Here is an 11,612-nt window from a genome sequence, read left to right as displayed (position 1 = left end):
AACATCTCCTGGGCCTGGCTATCAGCTAAGGAGATAGCATATTAGTGAATGCAGTGTAAATACAACTTACTGAAGACACTCACTAATGACTGAGGCTACCAAATCCAGTTTCTTGCTATGGTCAGTCATTCTCGTGTATTTGGTTGTACGTCAAGCACATGGTCATCTGACCTTATTCTAGGCCAACCAATAGAGAAGTGAAATGTCCTTTGAATCACTATTAACATGTATCCAGCGTTTGCTGTTTTTTCAGCTATATTTCCCACATATGTTTCCATTTTCTATTTAGACTCATATTACTCTATGGCCGTTTTGTTCCCAGGTTTGATTACAGAACAAAGCAGTCCCAAAGAGTATGTGAAATTGCTCTGCACCTCGCATGCTGTAAAAGTTGGGTACGGGCTGTGGTTCATGAGTTACTCAACATTCATAAAACCCTTCCAGACTTGTCTTGCAGTATTTCTTGCCAGGAAATTGCTCGCTCGCCAGATACCTGATGTTTGTGATTAGCAAAAATAAGCTTTCTTAGAGTTGAGATGTGTGTGTGTGTGTGTGCGTGTGTGTGTGTGTGTGTGTTTTCAGTTGGGGTTGCTTTTTCTTTTTTCAGTTTTAAGATATTTACAAAGCATTCTTCACGTTGCAAATGTAAAAATGCAAACTAAAGTTTCCCTCCTGACATTCTGTACAAGCTTATAAAAAAAGTGTTGCAGCCACAAAAACTCCAGCCTGCAACTCCATTCTGCAATTATGGTTTGCAATAACTCTGGAAGTCATATGCCAAGAAAGGATTATGAGCTGATCTTTAACGCTCTGACACTTCAGCAGGGAAAGCAGTGGCCCAAGTGCCAATCTGCAGGATCCCAGCCCAGCTCAAGCCAGACCATGAGCACTTTGAAAGGGAAACAGATTTCAGTGACCATATGTGCAATTATTATTCATCCCCGTGATGACTGAATAAAGAAGTGGGTTGGCCTGTCTGGACTCCCATGTGCTGAAGCCAGGACAGGCTGATTTCACTTAACCCCCATGCAGGTCCCACCTGCCCCAGAACTACCGCCAAGAAGGTGGGGGTGGGATGGACTCTCTTAGGAGACCTTAGGCCAGGATCACCAGGTAAAGATTGCATCACCCAAACATGTGTCACCCAAATGGAGACACACGGCCCCTTCCTTAGACAATGTGTTCTTAGTTCACTTCTTCATTGCCCTTCCACCTGAAACCCTTGGCTTTCAACTGAGATTAATCCTGCCTTTATCTCCTAGTTCTTTTTTTTTTTTTAAGGCAAGACCCAGATGGAAAAGTCTCATTAGTATCATACCAGGTATTTATAACAGCAACGCAAACCAATGAACCAAATCAAGGGAGTTTTGGCTCCTCCTGCTTGCCAAATCTGGCTGAAAGTCAGATCTCCCCTGCTTTTGTCTTCATCTAATCTTGGGTTAAAAGATAAATAAGGCACCACAACTCCTCGGTTATCTTAGAGCTTCATCCCTAATGACCTTACCACATCTCCAAATTGTCCTGGACCTCCACAAGCATCCTCAATCAGGTCATATAACAACTGTTGAAACATCTCTGATTCTGGTCCTGTCCATTCCCGTTTCAGAGTGGACACTTCACAAAGCAAATCCTGGGCAAGAACTTGCTCCAGTAATAATCCCAGCTGTGTAGTCACATGCAAATGATATGCTATCCAAATTGAAAAACTTCAGAATCCCTGATTTGAAAAAACAAACAAACAAACAAAAAAAAACACCAAGACACACTAACCAGCTAATTTATTCTCTAACAACTTTCCACACCATGTAGTTTTTTCTAATTCTAGAAGCGTAGATACCTGTAGCACAGTTGCCATAAACATTTTCTGTCCTGCAATATCTATTTATTTCCCACTGAGAGACACGACTTACCCCCTCATTTGTTCATGCCTTAACTTAAGTCGGCAAACATTTACTGAGCCCGTACTACATCCCAAACACTGTTCTAAGGAAATGCAGACACTGAGATAAAAAGGAGGCTGGAGTTGCCTTGAGGCGCTGTCTGGCTTCAAGGAAGCTCCCAAGTTAGTTAATCGGCAATTGGAACCATTTTCAATCCAATTCAATTATCTTAGTGCCTCATCTGAATAATAAGAAGTATAAATTCCCATGGAGGGAAATTGTAAAAATGCTCTTAAGGGCAGCTGTGGCAGATTGCTGTAGGGAAACCTACAATTTAGCACAGGTTGGTTCTAAAGCAAAGAATAAAGATTCCAAATAACGTCATTCTCCTCAGAGATCTAATGTCCCTTAATGAAGGTGTGGATTTCAGATATCCTAAAACTTTACAAAAATTCTTCTAAGGAACAATGTTACTAAGACAGCAACCCAGGGAGCGGCCGTACCACCAGGAATGGCATCACCTGATAGCTGTCATTTTCCAGATATGGAAAAACTAGGAGAGTAAGGAACGACAACAAAAAACACATGCATTTTTGTTTAATATAGTTCCTTTTTTTAAAATAGAAATAAAATACTTGCACGTTACTCTATGCTTATAAAATTGAGAAAGATACTTCTGTTCAACGACAAAGATGCTATGAATATTCCAGCCACTAAGATTCATTGCTACCTGACTCTGATGTCTTTACCTGACACATTTCCTTCTGCCCTTTGCACAGCCCTCCACTCCCTTCACTGCCTCCTCGACCCCCGACACCCCACCCCGCGGGGTCTTTATCTGTTTAGCACAGTAATTGGCAAAACATGATCGCAGCCCACCACCTGGTTTTGCACCGCGTGTGAGCCAAGAAGACTTTTTACACTTTTAATCATTGGGGGTATGGGATTGTGTGAAATTTCAATGGGAGTGCCATAGACGAAAATCAACACAGGGGTACCTGTGTTCTAATAAACTTTCTTAATTGGCTACTTTTGCACCACAGTGGCTGTGTTGAGTGGCTGGTGATAGGGGCCTCGTGGCTCTCAAAGCCCAAACTGTGGACTGTCTGGCTCTCCACGGAAAAAGCTGGACGACTCATGGTTTAATCTAACCCTATTCTTTTCCTTGTACTTGGTCTCACATGTTGGCTCTGTTTGTGTCTCTAGCAGGTCTGTTTCACTTCTCTGGCCACAAAAGGGGCGCATTCAGCACTTCTTCTACCACCTTGAGCGTTGAACTCGCACACCCAGCTACATTCTCCCAAAGGTTAAGTCGCCAGCCCTTCCTGCTCGCTCCGCCTACCCAACCTGTAGGCTTTTTCTTGTCTTGGTGACTCGCACAGAGGCCATGCTCTGTCCTTTTATCTCTTGCACAATCTTTCTCCCTTCTAGAACTCTGCTGTGTAGTCTTTCTACAGCCTTCTCTGCCAAGAGATTAATGGGCTTGATCCCAATGGTGCTGGGCTCCCATGTCTCTTTCCTCATCTTCCAAGGCTCACCCAGATGAAGACACATGGCCATTTCCAGTGTGACCTTAACTCGCTTCCTCCTTGGCCTTCCACCTGAAACTCTTGGCTTCAGTCAAAATTTCTGTGGGCTCCAAACATCTTTTACTTTCTCTAAATATTTTAACACAACTAATCAAAACAAAACTGCTTTTAGTGGGTGCAGGTTTCTTTTCCTATGGTAAACTATTTGGAAGTGTTTGTCACAGTAGTTCTGTTAAAGCCACATGGTTAAGACACAGCTATGACTAATGTTGTCAACATTCCTCCTGTCCCTCAAAGTTGTTCTCCTCAACAATTTTTAATTTTCCATGGAAATGGATGAGCTGGGAGGGTGCAGAGGACCATGAATCAGAGTTATCAGCTGATAGTGCTTTCTGCAATTCCGTACCCAACTCCAGGACTGAGCAGTTTGACTCCATGGACTACTTCCTTTCCTCTTTGTCCCTACACACTCTGTTTAAATAGAGGGAGTAACAACTGAGGAAGGACCCAAGAGCAGATATAGAAGTAGGAAGAATAGGAGTGAGAGACCCTGATCATCTCCCAGGAAATAAGTTGAGTTTTTGGTATTTGAGGTGGGGGGATTAGAAGAAAAGGTGTACTCTATTGACAAGAAGGTTGGCTGAGCTGCAATGCTCTTTATTACTTTTGCAATTTAAAAAACAAGAAACAATTTGTTATTTTAACCTTCTTCCACACGAGTATGAACAGAAATGTGGCCCTAAATTATCAAGACCTAATCTGCTCAGTAGATGGTCATTAATTCTAGTCCCAATTATATCAATAAAAGATTAATTTGTTTGGATCTCAGTGTGTTAGAACCAATACTCCTCAATGAGAGCAGGATACTCCCCCCTCACAAGGGAGCAATAGGAAACTGGAACCTCAGCAAAGTCAGGGGTGCAGTGTGGACAACCAGACTCCGGGAACTTCTCATCTTGACATGTTCTACATGCAAATTCTACTGGAATCGTGCTCTATTGAATGGTTTGCTGTATTGGCAATCCTGAGAATACCAAGTGTACCATCAGTAATTCCTAGCCATTCTTGAACCTGTGGAATCCTCTTCTGGGACATAGAAGCCATTGGATCATGAGAAGTGATGCTCTAATGTCCTGGGAACCCCCGGACCCTTCAGACACATTTATCTGTGCAATCAGTATTACTTTCATACAAAAATCTACAACTGGAGGGGGGGCTTGCCTGGTGGTGCAGTGGTTGAGAGTCTGCCTGCCGATGCAGGGGACACGGGTTTGTGCCCCGGTCCGGGAAGATCCCACATGCTGCCGAGTGGCTGGGCCCGTGAGCCACGGCCGCTGAGCCTGCGCGTCCAGAGCCTGTGCTCCGCAACGGGAGAGGCCACAGCAGTGAGAGGCCCGCGTATCGCAAAAAAAAAAAAAAAAAAAATCTACAACTGAGGACCTGGGAAGCCACCTAGATCTTGTCTTTCCTATGGGTTATATAAACCTATACTGTTTCCTTTTCCAAATGACCACACATACACTAATGGGGATCACTAGCTCTAAAAGCAACTATAAGTTCCATGTAAGGAAAATTCCAATGTCAGAGCTTTCTCTCTACATTCTTCAAGTGAATCCAACTCTTCCATGCCAAAGAGTTAAAATAGAGAGATGATCATTAAAATTTAAGAGAAAGAAATTTTAGAAAGTCTATGTAATGCCAATCTAGATTATGTACAACTGTAAATAATCTCTAGCAGCTTAAGCAAATAAGGGGTTATTTTTCTCACATAATAAGTATAATCCTATATAGGCAGTCAGTGTACCAGGAACCATCTCCCTGTCCACTCCACCATCTTTAGCATGTGTGTTGCCTCATGGTCAAAAGAGGGCTGCTCCAACTCCAGCCTCAATACTGTGTTCCTGGCAGAAAAATAAAATGCAGCAGAGGGAAGGGAAACAGAAACAAAATGAAAAGCAAAAGAAGAAAACTAAAACACTTATCATACATATATCCTTCGCTGACTTCTGTTCTTATCTCATTGTCCATAATTCTATCCCATAGCCATCCCTAGCTTCAATGCAAATTGGAAAAATGAGTATTTTATCTGGACGTATCCCAGAGTTGCCATTCTGCTAGTGAGGAAGAAAGGGAGAGCGGAAATCGGGTAGACAACTAGAGGTGTCTGACACACATGCATAATTTCCAATGGAGAGGTCACAGACAACATGGTTATCCGTAGCTATCTATAGCTTTAGGCAGGGATTCTGATCACAGTGTTTCCATGTGATATCAAATATCTAGCTATATTAAAACCATCTGAACTATGTTCACATTCAACAGATGTTTGGCATGTTGGAACCCCAGTCTCCACGTGCTGATTTTAACCTAGCCATCCTTAAAACAATGGTTCTCCGGGTTATGGAATTAAAATGAAGTTCTCCCCGTATTTGCCAGTGATTGTGTCAAAACATGGAAAGAATGTATGGAATGATCCGTAAAAATAAAGCAAATAATTTTGTTTGATGTGTGATATAGTAAGAATTGCTCTGAACAAAAGGCCAGAGCCGAAATTCTTGCACGTGGAAGATGAATTCATTAATTATTTTTGAAACCCTAGGGTTAGTCATGCTTGCCCAGCTCTACACATCTTGGGATCCTGCACTGCCAGATCTCAAGGAGCGGCGGGGGGTGGGGGGGGGGGGCAGGGGGGGAGTTTCAGATTCATATAGAAGCTGACTGAAAATCCAACCTTCTCCAAGGATGAGGTTTGGCTGACTGGATTTGCTGTGCCTTTACAAAATTATTTTATTTTTTTACGTCCGGATTTAGTTGAGACTCTGGAGTTCTGATTGCATCTGAAGTTCACACAGCTGGCATTCATTTCCAGCTACTAATTTAAATAACACCACTACCTGCTACCTTTCCCTCTATGAGAACAGAAGTGAATACATTTAGATGAAATGAAATTTTTTTATGAGTCTGGGAGAATACCTACCATGAACCAGATCCTGTGCTAAACTGTTTGCATATTTGCAAAGTAAAATGATACCTTAGTGTGTGAGTCCTTTGGGAAGAGAACTTTTTAATGACAAGGTCAGCCATGCTTAAAAAGTCTAAACCGACCTGAGAAGTTGAGTTGTACTACAACACACCTGAACAGAAGTTCTGTATTACTTTTGTGATTAAAAGAGGTCAATGTCATCCAAAAAGCCTTGTGGTGAGCTCAGTTCAGCTATTTCTCTTCAGGTCTTTCTGTTTTTTCCCTCTTGCTGAATTTTATGAAGTTTCTTCTCCAATTTCTTCTAACGGATCCAAACTGGAAAGATATTATGTGTTGTTTTCTTGACAAATTACAGTTCCATGTATGAGTGTGTTGGGGTGGATACCAATTTAATTTGATATTTCTAGATGTTCTTATCCACAGTTGTGGGATAAAGGCTTTGTCCCCATTTTAAATGCTCAACCCTAAAGTCACATAGGTCAGAAAGTTTGACCAGCAAGTTCTATAAAACATTCTAGCTACAGAAAATTTCTATGTAATGTAAGGTATTTCAGAGCACAGAAAAGAATAGAAAACTCCCCCAGTTGATTTTACTGACCTAGCAAAACCTTTATAGAAAAACCAGGCAAGGATAACTAAAAAAGGAAGACTGTAAATCACTTCCCTTACAATGATAAATAGTCTAAACAAAATGTTACCACCTCAAATGCAGTAGCAAATTAAAAGAATACGGCAACCAAAATGCAGTCCCCAGAATACAAGAAAGATTCAGAATTAGGAAATCTAGTAAATATAATTTAAATATAAATTTATACATGATAATTATATAAGACCACTTCTCTTTGGAGCAGAAGAGGGGAGGAAAGGAAAGTTCATCACCCGGTTGGGAAACTTGAGAAGGAAAGGCCGAGGATGAAGAAGCCAAGTTGATGACTTCATTTTTCACCCATGTTGGCAAAATTTTAAAAGGTTGATAATATCCAGTGTGGTCAAGCCGGTGGGGAGACAAGTATCTTCACACTCTAATAAGTGAGTGTAGATTGGTACAATCTTCACAAAGGTCCATTTAACAGCTATCTATCAACATGTAAAATATATGTACCCTATTGACTCCACAATTCAACAAAGTAATCCATCCTAAGGAAATATTTGCATATGGGTATAAAGATTAATAAAGATTCTTATTTCTGTATTGAGAAAAATAGGGAAAACTCTAAATGTTCATCAATAAAGAAATTGTGATATAAATATTGATGCATTCTTAAAACAGAATAATCCACAGATTATTATTATTATTATTAGAATGAGGTAGGCTTTTACAAACTGGCAATGGGACATCTGAGACATTTCGTTGAGAGATTAAGAATTTGCAGAGCAATAAATATAAATAATGGTCCCAATTCTATATATAAAACCTCTTCTCGAGTGTGTGTACTTGTACGTACACACATAGCAGTGGGATTCATTGGGAGTACAGGGTATAAACGGGAACTTTCACATTTCATGTCTGTATTGATTGAGTTGTCTTGCTCTAGGTATGTGTTACTGTTGCATTGGAAAATAAAACAATACAAATGAAAGTAACAAGAATTTCAGGTCGATGAGAAGGAACTGTTCTTGGAAACTCTGCCCATTAGTCTTCACCTCACTCACCTCACTCTAAGAGAAGGGGTTGTTGGAAGTAAATGATTCAGTGGTACTTGGGGAAAGAGACTCTGTGCCTCAGGAAAACCAATCAGCTTCAGTATCTTTCATTTTCTGTAGGCAACAAAAAACAATTTAGCTCCTAAACAGATACCCCAGTAGAAAAAGTTAGTGTATAGGGAAAGCCCCCTACTCGAGAAATAGCACAAGGTAGGAGGTTCCCAGAGACCTAATCTTGGAATAGACTGCGAGGCTGTTCTTTGGAGATATAAGCTTTCTTCCACCTACCCCAGTCCACTGGAAAATGGGACCTCAACATGAACTGGGTGGGCTCTCCTGAGTTCTTGGTGACCCAGTTCAGGTGTGACTTTGGGTGTACCTTGTGACCTTAACAACGCCTGTAAAGCCAGATCAAGACATGTGGGTGTCCCAGGGAAACTAATCATTGTCACCCTTCAGAAATAATGTTCTTTAAATATTTGTTTTACATCCATTTATTTACAGTCTGAGCACTGCAGGGGAAAGGGAGAGAAGTCTGTGGGTGGTGGGCAACAAGCAAGGTCTTCTCTACTGTTCTGAGTAATTTACTTCTGACTTTGAAATTGCACAGATCACTCAGCAAAACAAAGCCCCTTCAGTAACTAGGCCTACCCTTCTTATAAGACAATAAACAAACCTGCTTCTGAAGATTCTAACCCCAAACCTAAGTGGCTCATGACATTAGTTCTTCCGGCCATACTTGTTACTCCCCGTGAATGAACTCTGGCAAATACAGTTTTCTCCATCTTTGTCACATCTTCCATGGTTGCATTAGTTTTCCATTGCTGCATCACAAATGACCACACACTCAGAAGCTTAAACAGCACGCACTTACTATCTCACGTTTTCCGTAGGCTAGAATCCAGACACAGCTTAATGGGATTCTCTACTTCATGGTCTCTCCAGGTGGAAAGCCAGGTGTCAGCCAGGACTGGGATTTCACCAGAGGCTCAACTAGGGTAAGATCCACTTCAAGGTAAGATCCACTTCCCCAGTTTGTTGCAATATTCATCTCATGGCTGTAGGACTGAGCTCCCTGCCTTCTTGCTAGCTGTTGGCCATCAGTCTCTCTCAGGTCCTAGAGGCTGCTCCCAGTTCCCTGTCACGTGGTCCTTCTAGTAAGTAATAAGCTTACTTATTCAAAAATGGCAATGGAGGGCTTCCCTGGTGGTGCAGTGATTGAGAGTCCGCCTGCCGATGCAGGGGACGCGGGTTCGTGCCCTGGTCCGGGAGGATCCCACATGCCGCAGAGTGGCTGGGCCCGTGAGCCATGGCCACTGAGCCTGCGCATCCAGAGCCTGTGCTCCGTGACGGGAGAGGCCACAGCGGTGAGAGGCCCGCGTACCGCAAAAAAAAAAAAAAAAAAAAAAAAAAAAGGCAATGGAGGCCACTGCCCTTGGTCATGGGGTGGTTGCTGCGTCTGAAGCTGCAGCATTCATGATGAACTTACTTCCGATTGTGGGTGACCACTGGGTACATATTCTTGTCCCTATTGGATTTGTCTTTGAATGTCCTCTAGACAGAAAGAGTGGTGAAAAGCTAACTGCCTTCTGCAACAAGAATCTGTTACATAAAAGAGAACTGAGACCCAATGAAGAAGTCACCTGGAAATAAAAGCTGTGGCTGAATTACAGAATGTTCACCTTTTTTAAATCATAAGAGAAATAAAAACACGTTCATTTTTTTAAAATAGCAATGGAGAATCACTCTTGAATATATTTGTACGTACACACACACGCACTGTAGCATGATGATAGGTGTAACATCTTGTCACTTTTACTATAGTCTATTATTTTATATTAGTTTGAAGCAAGTCACAGGTTTCACTCACATTCAAGGGGAGATGATTATAGACGTGAACATAAACTCTTCAATAACTAGAGCCACCCTAGGGTCTATCTGCTACAGTGGTGTGGTGTTGGTACCACTGATGGATCAGTGCCCTAGGAACCGATTGACTGGTCTACTCCTTCATCTAGTTCTGGAGGGATAATGAAAGTCAGGACTAAATTATTCCCTCTCCCTAAGTTCATGACAACTTCTTCTTTCATTCCTTAGTAGATTAATGTGTTCACTTAAAAATGAGAATGGATTTTCAAGTTTTACACAATTTAAATGCTTCAGTAAAGACAAGTATTTGAACTTTATTTCTTGGCCTTTGCTTCTGAGCAACGGCTGTTAATATTTACCCATAAGTCAACTCGGTTCTGCTTTTTCCAGTTTCCATTGAAGGGTGAAACTCATTCATCTCAGTGCATTTGATACTATTGTCAATGAAATCTCTGGAAATGCAGTGTGATGTGGTAAGCCATCCATTAGGCCTCAATTTTACTTAAAATCACAGCCTGCAAAGTATCATGCTTCAATTTAAAGAAATAATGGCTACAAAAACCAATGCTGATAGCGATCCCTAGAGAAATGAAGGAGTGTGTACCCGTGATATTGGCACCTTCTCAAGAGAAGAAAGTTTTTAAATGAAGAGGCAGGATGACTAATGTTTCCATGGGTAAAAGATCATTTCTTTCCATAGAAAGAAAAAGCCACTTGGCTCTCAACAAAGATCAGGAGACTGAAATTGAAGAAAACGAAGTGAATAAACATGGAAAGGATATCTGGAGTCATAAAGGATAAATTTGTTCCCCAAATCACAAATACCCTCAAAAACAGAAACAGGACACCACCTTAAGGGAAAAATTTTATTTATCCAAAGGAGACAAAGGCTCAGTAGGGGAAGCTAACGGGGGACTTATTAGCATAGCATAGCAGAGACCTCATTGCAGCGCCCTTTTTTTATGTCTTTGGAGCGGTAGCCTAAAATGGGTGGTGGCATTGCTCCCTTCTTTCACTGCGGCACCGCTCTCCCCTTTATTTTATACACCATACCCTCCCCTTGGATTCCAGGAGGGAAAGCCATGGCAATAGCTCTATTTGCCCACATCCATCTACTTCCTAAGGTCATTCATGGCATTGACCTTTCTTTTATTGGCTGCCAAATGGCTATGACCTCAAGCCCTTGCCTCTCCCAGTTACAAAGAGATTTTTTGGGTAGTTCTGATGGGGACGTTGGCCACTTCACATTGGCTGAACCATAGTCTGGTTTGGATTTCTTGAAGGAGTGGGAGAAGTGCCAATCAAGAAGGTCCTCCAGGGGCTTCCCTGGTGGCGCAGTGGTTGAGAGTCCGCCTGCCGATGCAGGGGATGCGGGTTCGTGCCCCGGTCTGGGAAGATCCCACATGCCGCGGAGCGGCTGGGCCCGTGAGCCATGGCCACTGAGCCTGCGCGTCCGGAGCCTGTGCTCCGCAACGGGAGAGGCCACAACAGTGAGAGGCCTGCGTACCACAAAAAAAAAAAAAAAAAAAAGAAGGTCCTCAATGTGTCTGTACAGCTGTGGTACTCTTGCCTATTTCCCAACTTTCAAATAGATTTTTCATTCCTTTATATTTTGGTTATTCCAATGGGAAAAAGAGATTAGGGAATTAAAGATTAGTTCAAATCACCATCTCGAACTGGATGTTGCAGATTCTTTTTATATCAACA

General features: G+C 42.0%; 1 pseudogene; it reads left to right on the top strand.

The window, feature by feature from the left end:
- Positions 1-9,512: 9,512 nt before the first annotated feature.
- Positions 9,513-9,689, top strand: LOC117311236 (NADH dehydrogenase [ubiquinone] 1 beta subcomplex subunit 1 pseudogene; annotated as a pseudogene).
- Positions 9,690-11,612: the final 1,923 nt, after the last annotated feature.

This window comes from Tursiops truncatus, chromosome 2 (genome assembly GCF_011762595.2).
Source record: "Tursiops truncatus isolate mTurTru1 chromosome 2, mTurTru1.mat.Y, whole genome shotgun sequence".
NCBI classification, from domain to species: domain Eukaryota; kingdom Metazoa; phylum Chordata; class Mammalia; order Artiodactyla; family Delphinidae; genus Tursiops; species Tursiops truncatus.
This window is presented reverse-complemented; position numbering and strand designations above follow the sequence as displayed.